The 17598-nt window shown below is 36.7% G+C and overlaps 1 pseudogene; it reads left to right on the top strand.

Annotated features, from left to right (window-relative positions):
• Positions 1-3369: 3369 nt before the first annotated feature.
• On the top strand, positions 3370-3875 carry LOC125094277 (translationally-controlled tumor protein-like; annotated as a pseudogene).
• Positions 3876-17598: the final 13723 nt, after the last annotated feature.

Genomic DNA, 17598 nt, shown 5'->3' with positions numbered 1-17598 from the left:
ACCCCTCAATGTGGTAATATTAGGAGGCAGGGCCTTTGGGGATTAATTAGGTCATGAGGATAGAGCTTTCATGAATGGGATTAGGGCTTTGTAAGAAGCACACAAGAGAGAGCTTGCTTCTTTTCTCTCTCTGATCTTCTGGTGAGGATACAATGAAAAGAGGGCCAGCTGTGAACTTCACCAGGAACCCAATCATTCTAGCACCCTGATCTCAGACTTTCAGTCTCAAGAACTGAGAAATAAATGTCTGTTGTTCAAGCTACGCAGTCTGAAGTGTATTCGTGGAGCAGCCCCAGCCGACAACTCGCAAGTCCAGATTGGATACACACGACACCCAGCACAATGCTTACCCATAGGAAACTCTCAAGGGCTCGTAACACTGCTGATGCAGTCTTTTAATCCACTTTAATTCTACCCAGCACTTAATGGGTCCCAAGTCTAGTACCCAGTTGTATGGATATGATCCACTTTGTGGTGCAGATACAAAGTAAGCCAAAAATTGTGGGTCAAGGAGTTCAGTGTGTACTGAGAGAGACAGATACATGAATAATGACAATGAAATGCCATACAAGTCCAATGAGCTATTTGTGAAAATCTCTTTTGGTTACAGAGGAAATGACTAACCATGAGACGTGGAGGTTTGGAAAGGGTTCACAGAGCAGCGGACTTTTGGGCTTCGAGATTCGGCAGGAATTTTCCCAATAAATAAAATTGCTTAGTAGAGACGGCCTTAATGGGAAGCAAAGGGCACTGAATTGCTGCTCTTTCACCAGAAATACTAGACCCAAGATTTCTAGATATCCTTTGCTCTGAAGCCTCGGGGATGAGACTATTTCCTCACCACCAGCCCACCTCCAGCTGCAGGCAAGACCAGCCACCACATGACCTTTAATCACTGTCCTGTGGCTTCTGAAACAAATCCCATCATGCCTCAGCACCAGCTCTCCTGGATCACCACGAGAAGTCCGAGGTTTCCAGAAGACCCAGTTTCACACAGATGTTCCTCCGCACCCTGTTCCCTGCCTTCACGGATCTGACCATATCTCCCACGCTCTTGGCTATCCAAGCCCTTTCACTCAAACTTGTTTCCTGACAGCAGAAAAGTCCTCTCCTTCCTTAATGTCTTCAACGAACATGTTCTTAAGATTTTTGCTGATACTTAACTTGGTTCCTGAAAACACTGCTTTCCTGGACCCTTAAAGTGAAGAACTTGTTTTTATTTTTTCCTCTCATGCTTAAGTACTATACAGGCCTGGAGCTTGAGGTAGGGTCCTTTCTGCTTCCTGTTCTTACTTCCAAACACTCCTTTCTCCCTTTGAACCTCTCATGTCTTTTGAAACATACATTCTCATACTGCACCACCCTATATCCTTCCTTGTCAGGCCCCATATGGACCTCTGAGTCACTGTTCTTCACTCATTAATACTCTTCCTGCCATTATGGTTATCTACTTCAAAACCCAGCTATACTATCCAACTATCACCTTGGCCTCTAAATTCTTTTCTTTCATTAGCTCGGATAATCTTTGTCTCCATTCTTTCTCCATGACCTATATGTCGTACCTTCAAACATCTCATTTTGATTGTCATCTCCTATTCTGTCAGTCTGTTCCCTCTAGGACTCCACTCATGTAATTCACCAGCTCATCACGACCACTGATTCTTGGACCCTATAATCCATCTTTATTCATCATAACCCCATGTCTAAACATGTCATATTATCCGGCTTGTTTTTCATGATTCTGCCTTATAATTATTTCTCAAATGAATGTCTTTAATTCCCTTTTTCCTTTCTACCTCAAGCAATCTTTCCTGCCAAAACCTAAACTCTGCTGCTCAAATCCACCTCTCTGTTGGATGCATTAATTTATCCTGCATTCAAGTGGCTAAATACTCCTAAAGAATATTACATAATCATGCTTGTTGGAGTCACCCATGAACAACATCTTGCCCAAAACAGTGGCTATTTAATGTCTTCATCTGTCACTTCCTATGTGAAATTTTTTTCCTAGGTATATTTACTTATTATGGTGTTTTACAACTTTGAGCGTGTTTATGTTTAAAACCATTGTAAGTACACTTTCACATAGTGTTCCCTCTAGATAATATTCCATGTGTCAGTGGCATGACCCTTCACAACTTCTTTTTCAGCTTTTCAGAGAGTACCCAAAATGCAGGATTTCCTTACCACTAGCTGGACCAAAACTTTAATTGCCAGAAATTGCTATGCATACTTAGTGTATCAGGCATTTGTTTCCTATTGTGTCTTGCCTTGTTTTACCACTTAAAGCCATTAAGAATCTACGGCAAGATCAGCCTTTAACTATCTAGCCATCTAACACTATACTAACATTCTCTCTCACCCTGGTCCCCCATACAAGATTTTGGACCAGGTGCAATTTCCCAACTTCTAATTGTCAGATATTTTTAAATGACATTTAGCTTCCTACTATCAGATATTATTAAATGCGCTGACCTCAGTTCTCCAAAGCTCATGAAAGATACATCCTCATCTGAAATCATTGCTTTGTCCTGGATTTTGAATTTAATAAACCCTAACTCTAAGTCTTCTTTAGGAAAGCTGCTTTATATCTACTGCATCCTTTATTGAATTTTTACAGGGGGTGGGGCAAAAGACTATGGAGAAAGTCTCTGTTCCCTTATTTGTAGAATAATAAGAGAAATAGAACAAATATCATGAGGTTTTTGTGATGTTTTAATGAGTTAATATACAAAAATGTTTTAGTAGAATCCTAGCACATAGTAAAAATTCAGTAAATGTTGCTTTTATAATTATGATTATTATCTAGACCCATCTCTCAATCCCAGGCTTCACATTGCTAAATGCATGCCAGTCCAAGGGAAGAATACTCATTTTTTTTCTTTTTTTTTTTGTTAATTGTCCTTGCTCATTTGTCATCTTTTCTTTCCTTCTCTCCAGGCAATCTATCCCAGTCTTTTATTTGTTTCTCTTCCCAGTAGGTATTTATTGGCCTCTCTCTATCCTTATTGTTAACTCTAATACTTCACTTCAATTACATTATATTCCAATTTCAACTAAGATTATCTGGGAAATTTATAAAATAATAACTGTTTAATAACCATCCTAATGGTACAATTGTTTAGAAGTAAAGATTCCAACAAACATTAAAATTAATTTTAACATTTGTTAGTCATAGGAGATCTGTAGTCAGTGTATCTATTTCCCTTTTCACAATTTACCAGAAGCCTTTAGTGCAATGTCTATCCAGTTTTTTGCTCTCTACTAGCTTCCACTTGAGCACTGCTCCTGCTGCACCACACTTGGGGAGAGTTCTCGGTTCCTGCTAAACCAGCATTGCCCTTGCTTCTTTCAGGTGCCCTCATAGTCATCTGCCAGGGCCTCATCAGCCATGATGATATGTTCTTCAACATCCATAAGATCTGAGAGATCCCAGATCCTATGCCTGGAGGTGGAGGGGGAGATGGTCGGTAGAACAGTGGTTAACACTGATGACTAGATCATTGGTGAAAATGCCACCCGTGAAGACCCCGAGGGCAAAAGTAGCAAAAGCACAGTTGTCACTGTTGTTGATATTGTCATGAACCATCCCTGGAGGGAAACCAGCTTCACAAAAGAAGCCTACAAGCACCTCAAAGATTACACGAACTTAACCAGAGGCAGACTTGAAGAACAGAGACCAAAAAGAGCAAAACCTTTTATGACAGGGGCTGAAGAAGAACCCAGTAAATTCTTGCTAATTCCCAAAACTACCAATTCTTTATTGCTAGTAAAATGAATCCAGATGACATGGCTGCTCTGCTGGACTACTGTGAGGCTAGTGTGACCCGGTCTACGATTTTCTTAAGGACAGTTTAGAAATGGAAAAATGTTAACCAATTTGGCTGTTACTTTGGATTTATCACCTGTTGTCATAATGACTGTTGCTTTTTATCCATACAACACCAGGACTTAGACAAATGGGACTGAAGCCATCTTGAGCTCTTCGTTAATTTGGGGCTTGATTTACTTAGAGCAGAGGCATTGTTTTAAGGGGAAAAAAACACATCATATAGGTTGTCTAAAAATAAAATGCACTCAAACTAAGACAAAAATTATCTATCAGTACTACTACATTATTAACAAGGACTGCAAATTTCAAGCCCTCTAGTGGTCAATACTATGTTGCCCATTCTAAGACTTCCTCAAAGAAAAAAATACTACACCTTCCAAAAATATTTCCACCATAAGATGACAGACCATTACCTTTGTCTGCCAAACAGTGTACCATGTTCAAGTTCAAGCTGAATAATTCATTATATCAAAAAAAGAGTTGTGAGTACCAGTGTTAATTCTTAAAATCATGTACCTATCTTTACTCTTAATAAAAAAAAAAAAAAATTGAGAAACCAAAATAAAATTGTCAATAATTCCTGCCTTGGGTTTGGGTCATATCTTTTATACTATATTTAATTTTTTATTAATATTTAATATATTTAATTTTTTATTATGTCATATAATATAGGCTTTAGGAGCAAATGTGACTACTTATTATATGCATGGCTTAGAGGAGTTAATAAATATTTCTAGGTATCAGGTTCTACTAGTTTAAAAAATCTAGATCAAACTATGAATCTTATAGGAATTATGAAAAGGAAACAAGCTTAAAATGTATACCTTAATTAGCATACTGCATGGAACAGAAAAGCGGTCATGAAATCAACAAAATAATCATGGTGCTGCTACTTTTGAGTGATAAAGGAAACCTAACATATTTCTCAAATTTCTTACAAAAATGGTACTCTTACTGAGATTATCTAATTAAGTCTAAACTCAGGTGCATTTTATGTCTACTTAAATAATAATTATTCCAAGTTTTTCAGTTGTATATAGCTTGATAAGGTGCAAAACTGTATGGGTTTTGTTTCTAACTTTAACACAGATACTGTGTGCCATTTTTTTTTTTAAGTAAGGCTAAATCTCAAGGACTAAGGCAACATTAGGTGTTTTTTTTTTTAAATAACTAGTTATAAATAATGACAGTGATTACATAGAGTCAATTTAGGACTATTACAAGTATTTAAAATAGAAATGAAAAATAAAAAGAGATGTGACAATATTAATGTAGAATATCTTACTTCTTTCAACTCTAAAAAAGTAAACTAACTTTCTGATGAGACTATGTACTATTTAGCTAGTTATGTTTTACTTATAAAATATCCTTGTTCCATTGTGTGATTAAGTATGTGTATATTACTATGAAAATAATAAAACATAGTCCCCATTCATTTTCTTCTACAAAAGAAAACATAAACCTTTTACTCATATAGACCAGGTGATTAGGTATCATATTTCACTGTAAAATCATAAACTCAAGCTTTAATGTCCTTTATATATAAGGATATACATCTGTTTTTATTTCCTTGATTTCATACCTCTGCCAAACTTAGATCTAGAAATGTTTAAAAGTAGTTCTGCAAGGTTCAACTTATAATAAAAAGGAAGCAAGTTTGCCAAATAAAATAAAAGATGCCCAGTTCAATTTGTTTCAAACAGTACAGTGTTGGTGGTATAGTGGTAAGCATAGTTACCTTCTAATTTGTTTTGGATAAGCAATGAATGCTTAGTGTATGTCTCATGTAATAATTTTTTAAGAATATCTAAGTCCCAAATATTACATAGGTTAAACATATATTAAATAATTATTCATTATTTATCTGAAATTCAAATTTAACTGGGTACCTTGTATTCTTATTTGCTAAATCTGGTAAGCATAATAGGAAGATAAAACTTATTTTGGAAGAAAATGCAAAATAAATATTTCAACAATAATCCCTTATATTTTAATTGAAAAAAAAAAAAGTGGATTTCCAGTCCACTAGAAATGCAAGGTTAGTACATAAACAATCTTAAGAATATGGAGAGAGAAAAAGAACTAGTTCTCCTTCTAAATCTAGAGAGTTTCTGCTGCTCTTGGCACAATTTCTATTCCAATATAAATTTATTGAGTAATTGGCTCTTAGGAGATCTCTAAGAGTTAAAGGTTAGTGGACAGTCTGAAATACAAAAATTCTAGGAATTGTGAATAAATGCCTTACCTACCAATGCCTAACCAATTCACAATTTTTAAAAAACATACCTACTTTCTGAGTCATAGCTAATTGAACCAGGAGTGGGAACCACTGCCAATCAAAATCTCTTCTCCAGGGATTCAGAGCTTGAACAATATTAAATTTCTTTGTGTGGCTAGACCTGATATATGCAAAACCATGGCCATTTGATAGGATCTCTTTGCCCATATGCTGCTTTTTAGAAACCAGAAAAAGTCACCCTTTCTAGGACAACTCGACCCTGAGGATTCACAGCTTGGCTAGCAGAACCAGACTGTATTTTAACTCTCTTGGCCAGACACCCTTGTGTAGTGAACAACCTGTACAATCTTATGGAATTGCCTTGCCATTTTATGCCTTGCAAAATAAAACGTAGAGCACAGAAAGAAGTGTAAATGGCAGGTGATATAAGGCTACTGCTGGCACTATGATGTTTTTCTGTTTCTAAATTCTAAACCTCCTTGAGACAAAGGTCTCTTTCTATCATTGTGTTTTGTAAAAATTCTCTTGAATATTTATAAGAAATTCCTCCATTTTCCTCCATTTTGCCTAAGGTAGATCATGTTCATTCCTGACACTTGAAAACAAAATATTGTAATTAGTTACATAAATATTGGCTTTAAAGTAATGTTTTAAGAATCACTGGCAGATTCTGATAAGATTCTGGCAATAATCTATGTTGAATTGACATTTGAATATAGCACGTGCATTCATTTCACTTCTGGTTTGATCTTGGTTTCAGAGGCTGACAAATCCTTCCGTGAACAAAAAGGTTTGCCTTAACTGCATCCAGAATGAATTTCATTTTCATTCACTTCCTATGAATAAAGAGCTCCTCAGGCTGGACCATAAGCTGTGTTGTTTGATATACATGCCTTTTCTTTTTTGGGAACAATTTATAAACATAGAATTAGAGAGGCAGTAAAAAGAACGAATCAGAAGATTTTATACAAAAACAGCTTAATGACATGAAAGAAAGAAACACTGGAATAAACAGGAACAAGAATGGAACCACTTAAAGTGTTACTAAGACCTCTGCGGGCAGTGGCTTACATCTTACCAAAGCTTTTTGTTTTGTTCTATTTTGTTCTGTTTTTATGATTGTTGGGGGAGGGGAATCTCTGCTTTTTTCATAAACTGTGGGATCTCAAGTCTTCACAGAGCCATTTTCATAGACATTTACCTTCCTCCATGTGAAGATATAGGAAGCTGTTTTTTCATTGTCTTTCTACCATTTTATATGAGAGGCAAACTCACTCTAACACACAGTTCACTACAGACATCTTGTGTAGAATCATCTGTTGAAGCTTCCATTTCACACAATATCATCCAGAGGATGCCCCTACCATTGTTTTCCTTCTTGACAATCATAGTTTGGGTATAAATACATACTTGGCCATCAGAGAAATTACCATTTCTTGAATCTGACCAAGAAATTTAGAATAGGTTAAAGTATCAATAATTTTTTTTCTTGTACTTATACTTAATCTCACCCTACATCAACAAAAATCCTGAGATCAAGTTTCTTAACTTCACTGAATAATTTATAATTTTTTTCTGACATACAGTCACATATAAAATAAAAACTTTCATCCAGTGATTGTCTAATTTATGCATCTTTGTACAGATGTTAAATTCTTAGAAAAAGCTTTGGGATCCTAGAGACCTGGATCAAATGATAGCTCTATCTGCCTTCTAGTACATGTGAACTTACATAAACAAACATACTGTTAATTGAATCTTGTTTGCTCAAATGTACAACAGGTATAATAAGCCTTACTTTCCACAGTTCCTGAAAAGATTAAAAATATAAATATATGTAAAGTGGTTAACAAGGTGTTTGGCACATAGTAGATGCAAAATAAATAATAGTTACTATGAGGGGAATACAGATGAGCCTGATAATTTAGGTTCTCCATTTTTAACTTGGTTTCATTTTTAATATAGAAGGTGACTAGTGGGCATCATAGAAGACTAGAGAAGTAGGCTGGTGATTTGGAGGAGAAGGCTCCATAGGTGAAACACTCAGTTAGGAGACCATTGCAGCATCACTCTGTGATGATGACATATAAGTAGGAAGGAGTAAATCCTAATGGATAGCTTTTTTCCCCCAATAGGTAGTTTTAATGCAGATATTTTTAAATATAGAATCTACAGGATTCCTATAGAATCTACAGGAAATAGGGAATATAAGGAAGAGATCAAATATTACTCTAAGGATTGAATTTGAACAAGTGGGGAAATGGTACCATTAACAGAGATTGAGAGTTTGGAAAGGATACACTGTGGACCGAAACAGGAAGTGCAATAGAAGAATGAGCAACTCTGGAGGGCTATAGAGGCTAGGGGTTATGATGTGGGAGTTATCTAGATGGAGCCAGTAGGCAAGGATTTTGGCACGTTATCCACTCCAAAGTAGTGGGGAAGGCCTAAATTTAAAGAAAAGGGGAAGGAAGTAGAACAAGGCAGAAATATGAATACTGTAGGAACAATTCTTAGCAGTAGAAAAACCGGAAGAACTGGAATTGAAGTAAAAGGAAGACTTATTTCAAGAGAAGGTGGTATGAGCTATGCAGATTTCCACAGATTCTCATGAGGATGAGCCTTGAGTCAAGTTCCCTGGATTCGGTCATTGGGAGTCCCTGGCCTGGTTAGTAGTAGGATTCTCAGACTGGCAAGAGGGATGGAAATGAGAATGCACAGACTTAAACAGATGACAGTGGTAGATTTTGATAGAACCCATCTGAATGAGATCCTTCTTTTACCTTTCTTTCTTTCTTTCTTTCTTTCTTTCTTTCTTTTTTAAGATTTTGTCTATTTATTTGACAGAGAGACACAGCAAGAGAAGGCACACAAGCAGGGGGAGTGGGGAAGGAGGAAGCAGGGAGCAAACACTTAACCGCTGAGCCACTCAGGCACTCCCTTCTTTTACATTTCTGAGGACCACTTGGAATCTGGTTTTCCCAGCCTGTTGGAAGAGCCTGGTTTGAAATTCAGGGAGTAGACCATAGAAATATGCTGAGCAAATGAGGTGTGCTGGGAACGTTAAGGAATAGGGATTGCCTCTAGTCACTGAAATATCCATTGAGGGCTTAGGAGTTTATTAATAACTTTCCCCCTTATCACTTAGTCACATTTGCAGATCCTAACCTGGATTAGTCTGTAGATGAAGTAAGAAACTAAGTTGAGGAACGAAAGTACCAGAGCCAGGAAGAAATAAAAACTGGACAAGGCCTACAAAAGAGAGGAAGGATGTATTCAGCTAAACCTCTGTAGCAAGAGGTGATAGTTACATAAGCAATATGTTTAGAAAATGAGTCATCTATCTCTCTAGAAAAGCAGTTGCTAATTGGCTAATATTATTTACCCACTTAGGCCTTAGTGCAGCTAAATATCAAAGTAGGAAATTCACTCCTGAAGACATGACTTCCGTAGTTCATGTGTTTACTCCATACTGATTATCCCCTCAAAGAGCAGCCAAACTTACATAGCTAAGTATTTTCAGACTTACCCATTTGAAAAAAATAAAATGTATTTATGAGTATCTAGCAGTGGCATTTAAAATGAATAAAAATATGGAAGATAATATATAGTAATTTAAAGTACACCTTTTGTGGCTCTGTAGTAGAAAACTATCTCAGAGGGTTGTGAATCATAAGCAAACACTCAAAAAATATGACCTATTATTATTATCTTAGTCTAAAACTTGAGTATAAAACTTAAAGTGGTCCTTATATCTACATTTAAACATTAAATGCTCCAGTTTTCTCATTCTATAAAATGAAAAGTGTCCTGTTGATTACATGATTACTGGAAACTGACATGCAAAGAATACTTACTACTATTCCTCCATCCTTTTTTCCCCAACATCAAACAAGGAAATCTCCAGGAAGAAACCACAGAATTGATAAATTCTAAGCTTCTTTTTGATTCTGGAATGTACATTCTAATTCTCAAATATATGCAATATATAATCTAATTCTCAAATATATGCAAATTTAAAAGTTTTATCTCTTTAGAACATTCATTGCTTTTAGTACACACATAAAAGGTATTCAGTGAAGGAAAATCCAAAAACACTGGAAAGAAATAATTCATACACCTACCCCCAAAGATATTCACAGTTAAAATTTAGGAAATTCTTTGAAGTTTGAGAATTTTATCTATCTCTCATCTCTCACTTAGCTCTCTCTCTCTATCCATCCATCCATCCATCCATTCATCCAAATAACAAACATAAACCAAATAGAAAACTGAGATTAAGCTATACAAAACTAAATTGGGATTAAAATAGACTCTTCAGTTACTTGAATTTTTAGTTAACATATTGTGACATTTTTCCATGCCAGAATTTTGCAAAGCACGATTTGATGCAATGATAGCTGCATATATTTTATTGTACAACTTGCTGGTATTTGAAAGAGCTTCTTGAGTTTCCATTGTTGAACTCCTCCAGATTATCTTCAGACAACCTGTTAATGCATTCCCAACTCATTACAAGAGGGAGAATACGAAGTAATGTTTCAGAATAAAAAAGTCAGAGATGAGATATTCATAGGACTTGGGGCCTGGCCTCAAGATATTTAAAGAAGTCTTCCAAGAAGAGAAATGGATAATTAGACAAAGTCCATGATGTAAGAGCTTAAAATTAGCAGGTACTGTAAAGTAACTCTTGATAACTAAACTGATGAATATGTTATTTAGCAGGTGAGCAGATTACTCTCTCTGATAACTTGATCTGAAGGAATTACCCTGAAGCAAACAGCAAAGTTATTTACTGATTTATAGTATTATACTTCCTGGGCAGAGTTTCCCTAAAATCAACAATAGAAAAAACAAAATCTAAGTCATGCTAACATAGATAGTCTAGAGTTTTATCTGATTCCTATTAACACAGATGGTCTCAATTTTCAATGTGTTTTTTTAATCACTTTAATATTAAATTTACAAATATATTTTAAATATTCAATTATCTCTATTTTCACCACTACTGCCTAAATCCACGCTATCACTTTTTCTTACGTTGCCTTCTAGCTGATGGCTTTACATTGCCAGCATTCATTTTCCACAAGGCAACCAGACTGAACTATGGGATGCATGCATTTTAAAATCCTTGCAGTGTTTCCAGTTTTCTCTTTTTCTTTCTTTCTTTCTTTCTTTCTTTCTTTCTTTCTTTCTTTCTTTCTTTCTTTCTTTTTTTTTTTTGAGTAGGTTCTAAACCTAGTGTGGATCCCAATGTGGGCCTTACACTCACAACCCTGAGATCAAGACCTGAGCTAAGATCAAGAGTTGGACACTTAACCAACTGAGCGACCCAGGCACCCCTTTGATACTGTTTTTCATGTAGTTTTAAGTTCCTTGTGAGACTCACAGACCCATCCCTACAGCCTCTTTGGTTTACTGCATGCTATCCAAGGAAGACCTCATTTGGTTCCTTGAATTTGCCATGTTCTATCTACTAGAAAGCTCTAACCTGTACTTTTTTTTTTTTAAGATTTTATTTTTAAAAGTAATCTCTACACCCAACATGGAGCTCGAACTCACAACCTGAGATCAAGAGTCACATGCTCTTCCAGTTGAGCCAGCCATGTGCCCAGCATTTCTCTGACTTTTTTCTTTTTAATCTAGTTAATTCCTACTTATTTTTCAGCTCTCATTTGCTCATCCACCCTCAGAAAAACCTTCTTTGCCTACTCCACCAGACAAATACATTCTCATAGCTTCCTATATTCTTCCTTTATACTATTTACATTTTAATGTAATTAATAAGTAATTATTTAAATATTTAATAATTTCATATATTTAATAATTTAAATATATTTATATATTTAAATATTTATAATATTTAAATAATTGGTTTAATGCTTACCTCCCAAATAGTCGTGACACTATTTATTTAGCTCTATATTCTGTCCTCAGAATACATGGTGTAATATTTGAACACACAATTTATACAATAAATGTTTCAAAATTAATGGCAACACTCACATGTGGGCTGCAGAAAGAAGTTCTTTGTTTTCCACATACCTCGATAACCCACCCAGCTTAATTGCCTCTGCCTCCAAAAACACCTTTAAACTCTTAATTTGAGGGCAGAACTTCTTTGTTAAATGAACCAAGTAGTTGTGGAAAAAAGTGTTACAAAGAAGCCATTAATTGAAGCTATTTTTTTTTCTTGGAGTAAGAAATGAAATAGAAAAACATTAAAGGGAGGCCTGGGTGGCTCAGTCGTTAAGTGTCTGCCTTTGGCTCAGGTCATGATCCTGGTGTCCTAGAGTGGAGCCCCGAATCAGGCATCCTGCTCAGTGGGGAGCCTACTTCTCCCTCTCCCAATTCCCCTGCTTGTGTTCTGTCTCTCGCTGTCTCTTTCTCACTCTCTCTGTGTCAAATAAATAAGTAAATAAATAAATAAATAAATAAATAATAAAATCTTTAAAAAAAAGGAAAACATGAAAAATGGGAAAGTTTTAGACAAAAATGTGCCTGGCCCTTTGCAGTGGTATTGCTAGAGCTTCTAGGACCTCTAAAAATCTGTTTCCCCTATTGAATGAAATGTGTGTATGTAGTAGTAGTAGTAGTAGTAGTAGTAGTAGTAGTAGTAGTAATAGTAGTGGTGGTGGTGGTGAGTGAAAATGGTAAACTGGTTCTTTTATTTATTTTTTTAACTTGAACCTTGTTCTGACTGGAGTTGGACCATTTTACAACATAGCTAAATCTCGATAACCTCACTAATGGAAACTGGCATAATATGGAAAAGTAAAATATGGTCATAACCCAAACCACGTTTTTCCTTTAATACTTTTTTTTAAAAGATTTTATTTATTTATTTGATAGACAGAAATCTCAAATGGGGGAGAGGCAGACAGAAAAAGAGAGGAGGAAGCAGGCTCCCCACTGAGTAGAGAGCCCCATGCGGTGCTTGATCGCAGGACTCTGGGATCATGACCTGAGCCAAAGGCAGAGCCTTTAACTCACTGAGCCACCTAGGTGCCCCACAAACCACCTATTTCCATTCATTCATTAATTATACTTTTATTCATAAACTTTAAGTTATAGTGATACTTTACATTTATATAGGACTTTCGATTTTAAGAGGGTTTTTGTTTGTTTGCTTGTTTGTTTTACATGCTTTGTTTTAGATAAGGGCAGGCTAAGCTACAGAAACAGAAAGGATCCTTAAAATTCAGTTCCTTTTAGAACAAAGGTTTATTTCTTTAGTTTAGAGCAGGGGTTCCAGGTTAGCGGCAGCTCCGCTCTCTCTTTTCTGTTTTTAAAGACTTTATTTGAGAGAGAGAAAGAGCAAGAGAGCACAGAGGGAGAGTGAGAGGGAGAAGCAGACTCCCTGCTGAGCAAAGAGCCCAATGTGAGGCTTGATCCCAGGACCCTGGGATCATGACCTGAGCAGAAGGCAGATACTTAACTGACTGAGCCACCCAGGCAGCCCTAGCAGCTCTGCTCTCATGAAATCTTTCAGGGACCCGGGCTGACAGTGGGTCTGCTATCTTCAACACGACCCTTAGAAGATTGTCTTGGGATATGCCATCCCAGTCATTCAGGAAATGTGAGGGACATTAAGGAGCATGCATGGGGAGTTGTTTTGGAGGGCTGGGAGCTGGGGAGAATGCAAAACCTGAAATGGTATACATCATTTCTGTTCATATTTCCTTGCCAAGAATTTAATCTGGAGATAGAAAAGTCTGGTAGGTGTTTTCTACCTATGTGCTCATCTCCAGCCCTATTTTTTTTAGAAGGATAGAACAGATTCTGGTGGATAGGGTTTTTTTTTTTTTTTTTTTTTGTCAGAGAGAGAGAGAGAGAGAGAGAGAGCATGAGCACAGGCAGACAGAGTGGCAGGCAGAGGCAGAGGGAGAAGCAGGCTCCCCACAGAACAAGGAGCCTGATGTGGGACTCCATCCCAGGACCTGGGATCATGACCTGAGCCGAAGGCAGCGGCTTAACCAACTGAGCCACCCAGGCGTTCCCTGGTGGATAGGTTTAACCACACGTATTATCTCATTGGCCAAATAAAAATTTAAAGCCACTTCTCTTTCTATGTTTTAAAGGAATGAATGGGCATGTCTATAACCAACTTCTGAGAAGTAAAGAAGCAGAGAGGTGAGAAATATTAGAGGCCTTAGTGATCTAGAAAATTAATAAGTAGTGTTTGAATAACAAATTATAATAAATAAAAACAAATTATCTAGATCTGTCATGCAAATAATTATATAGGATTTGATGATAATAAACTGAGTAAGAAAACATTTTAAAATCTGTTCTGATTCGAGTTTGTGTTGCCTAGTTGATATACCAAAGTCTTGACATTGGCACCTTCATGAAGAAAAAACAATCTTTGACTTTTGGCAAAGAAAATTTAAACCATTGATTTTTTTTTTTTTAAGTTAAGTTTGAAAGTGAAGAAAGATGAGGGAAATGCTACCCTCCTCTAAAGCCACCTGAACTGAGAGGAGTTTTAGAACAGATAAGGCAATAAGGGCACCTGGGTGGCTCAGTTAAGTGTCTGCCTTTGGCTCAGGTCATGATTCCAGGGTCCTAGGATCTAGTCCCATATTGGGCTTCTAGCTCAGCAGGGAGTTTTCTGCTTCTCTCTAGCCCTTCTCTCTGATCATGCTTGCTCTCTCTCAAATAAATAGATAAAATCTTTTAAAAAAATGAATAAACAAATAGATTAATAGAACATAGAAAGTAATGAATCAATTCCATGTATAAATGACTACATGGCTTTTTAAAAGGTATTTTAAAGAAGTGGGAAAAGATTAGCAAAACTAGTTATTTTAGGGGAAAAAAAAGATGAAAGTAGATAACTGCCTCATACCTTTCACAACAATAAATTTTATTTTATTTTATTTTTTTAAGATTTTATTTATTTACTTGACAGAGAGAGAGATCATAAGTAGGCAGAGAGAGGGGGAAGCAGGCTCCCCACTGAGCAGAGAGCCCGATATGGGCCTTGATCCCAGGACCCTGAGATCATGACCTGAGCCGAAGGCAGAGGCTTAACCCATTGAGCCACCCATGCACCCCACAACAATAAATTTTAGACAGGTTAAAATACTAATCATAACTGTATTAGGAAAAAATATAGGCAAATACATAACCTTGTGAATAGGAAATGTTCTTAAACAAGTTGTAAGAAACAGACAAAAACAGATCATGCAGGGCATTCTAAAATACATGTAAGATTTTGGTCTCCATTTCAAGATAACTAGAAAAGTGATTGAAATATTTTAGCAAAGGAATTGTGGTATCAATTTGTTTTCAAAAGTTTATTTAGATATATGGAGGAGATGGAAACTAGCATAAGAGTTAATGGAATTGAGAGGCTTTTCTCAGCAAACTGATAGATGACAACACTTCGGTCTAGAATGCCAGTGATGAGAAATACGAAGTAAACAGATAATTCTAGAAATACCTGGGACTCAAGGTATGGGATGGTGACAAGAGAGATCAATCTATGAAACTGAGCGGGGTCCAGACCAGGATATGCCTGATAGGGCAAACTAAAGATTTTGGACTTCTTTTCTAAGGATATAAGCTGAGGAGTGACATATTAGATTCTTTAGTATGAATTCACTACAGAACCATGACCTAACGTCCTAATCCAAGTGAGAAAAGGTGGTGGCCTAAAGGAAGGCATTTGCAGTGGGAATGGCATGAGATACAGGGACATGTGATTGGCTGGGGGAGTAAGGGAGAGGGACTGTTACAGGTGACCCTCAAGTTTCACCAAGATACAGAAGAAGTGCAAGTGAAGAGAGAATATAGGAGATGAATTTTTGACATGTTAAACCAGACATAGAGGTGGAATATCTAAGAGGAAGTTTCCAATAGGGAGCTGGAAACACATCTCTGAAGCTCAGGGAGAGACTGGAGTTGGAGATGAAGATTTCAGAGTCATTAGCATCTTAATATCTAGCAGACTCTTATTTTTCTCCTTCCCCATTCGCTGTGTGCCTGTGAGGGAGAGGGCCTATTCGACTCCTTGGGGAGTTATGGCCCTTCTTTCTCCTTCCCCTTACCTAGGGGTGAAAGACTGATTGGTGAAGAAATAGGAAAGTCCATGTGTGGAAGGGAACAAAATCTAGATGTGATCTCTCCTCTAGAACTGCATGGAGATCAAGCTGAGGCTAGGACTTCGCCTGAAGTCACACACTGGGTTGTTGTTGGTTGGTTGGTTGTCTTTTGTCCTGCTTCCTCCACATCCTTATCCTTTTCTCTGAGAGCTCTGCCTTGATAAATCACTTGTCTAGATATTTTTGTCTAAGGGTCTACATCTGGAGAGCCAAATTTAAGACAGGCAATAATCAAAATAATGAGTTATTAAAGTAGCCTGTGAAGGGTGTGTAAAGTAAGAAAAAGAGCAGCCTAGAATGGAGGGCTGAAGCACACCATTTGCAATAAAGGTGGAGAAAAAAGAGCTCAGGAATGAGCCTGGAAAAATTAGACAGCATGTTGTGGGGGCGGGGAGGTGCTGTGAATGGAAAATGTGGTGGTAGACATGGAAACCCATGGAGAACATTCTAAATCTTGTATGGAATGATCCAGAGAAGTCAAGGAATGGAAAGATTGAAAATGATCTATTATATATAGACAGAAAAAGACCTCATTGTACCCTATAAAATATTGGGCATTTTTAATATCTTGGAGACAAAGACTGATGATAACATATATATGTATTTTTTTAAATAAAAGGTATTTTTAGGTACCTGTTATGGCACAAGCCTTATACCAGCACTGCAGTAGAAGACTGATAGTTCCTGCCTCCATGGAGCCGATAGTCACAGTCCAGTGGGGTTAAGTGTTACAACAGTAGTGAGAGTCATTACCCATGCACAGAGGAAGACTCAACACCAGCCAATTTGTGTTTCCATTTTGTTAATGGTTAACAACCGTTTTATAATACAGTTGTTTTGGTTTATGCATTGTATTTAATTTAATCTCCAACTACAGTTCTTTTTAGCAATGTGTTAGGTAGCCTGGTGGAGGATCAAATATGCTAACCCATATACTTGGAAGTAATTGGGAAAAAGCTGCTTCTTCATTGTGGGGCTATCCCTTATTTCCTCATTCATTTACACATTTATGTTTATTTGTAGGGAAAAATTAATTCTTTCAGGACATGATGAAACAAAGAATACCTTTTCTGTTGTGAGCTCTTGTTTTATGAATAGGTCATTTCTTCACCTGCAAATTCATCTTCCATGAATGGATAGTTTGGTGAATAGATTATCCACTCACTAGTGACTATATTTGTGTCTGGCTTTCCATGGTTAAATTATTATACCTTGAGAAGGCTAACTGGAAACACCACCAGCAAGCTGCTTTCTCTTCTTCACCTCTAAATCTTCAGTAAAAAGTGGCTACAATACAGACCTGCTAAAATTCTCAAAGCAGTCTACTTATTATTGATAGTCTTCACTCTGGAGAGCTATGGAGATAGTATCATCTGTTCATTGTTTCTTATCTTGTAACTCTGTAGCAAGGAAAATCA

This window comes from Lutra lutra, chromosome 2 (genome assembly GCF_902655055.1).
Source record: "Lutra lutra chromosome 2, mLutLut1.2, whole genome shotgun sequence".
Lineage (NCBI taxonomy): Eukaryota > Metazoa > Chordata > Mammalia > Carnivora > Mustelidae > Lutra > Lutra lutra.
This window is presented reverse-complemented; position numbering and strand designations above follow the sequence as displayed.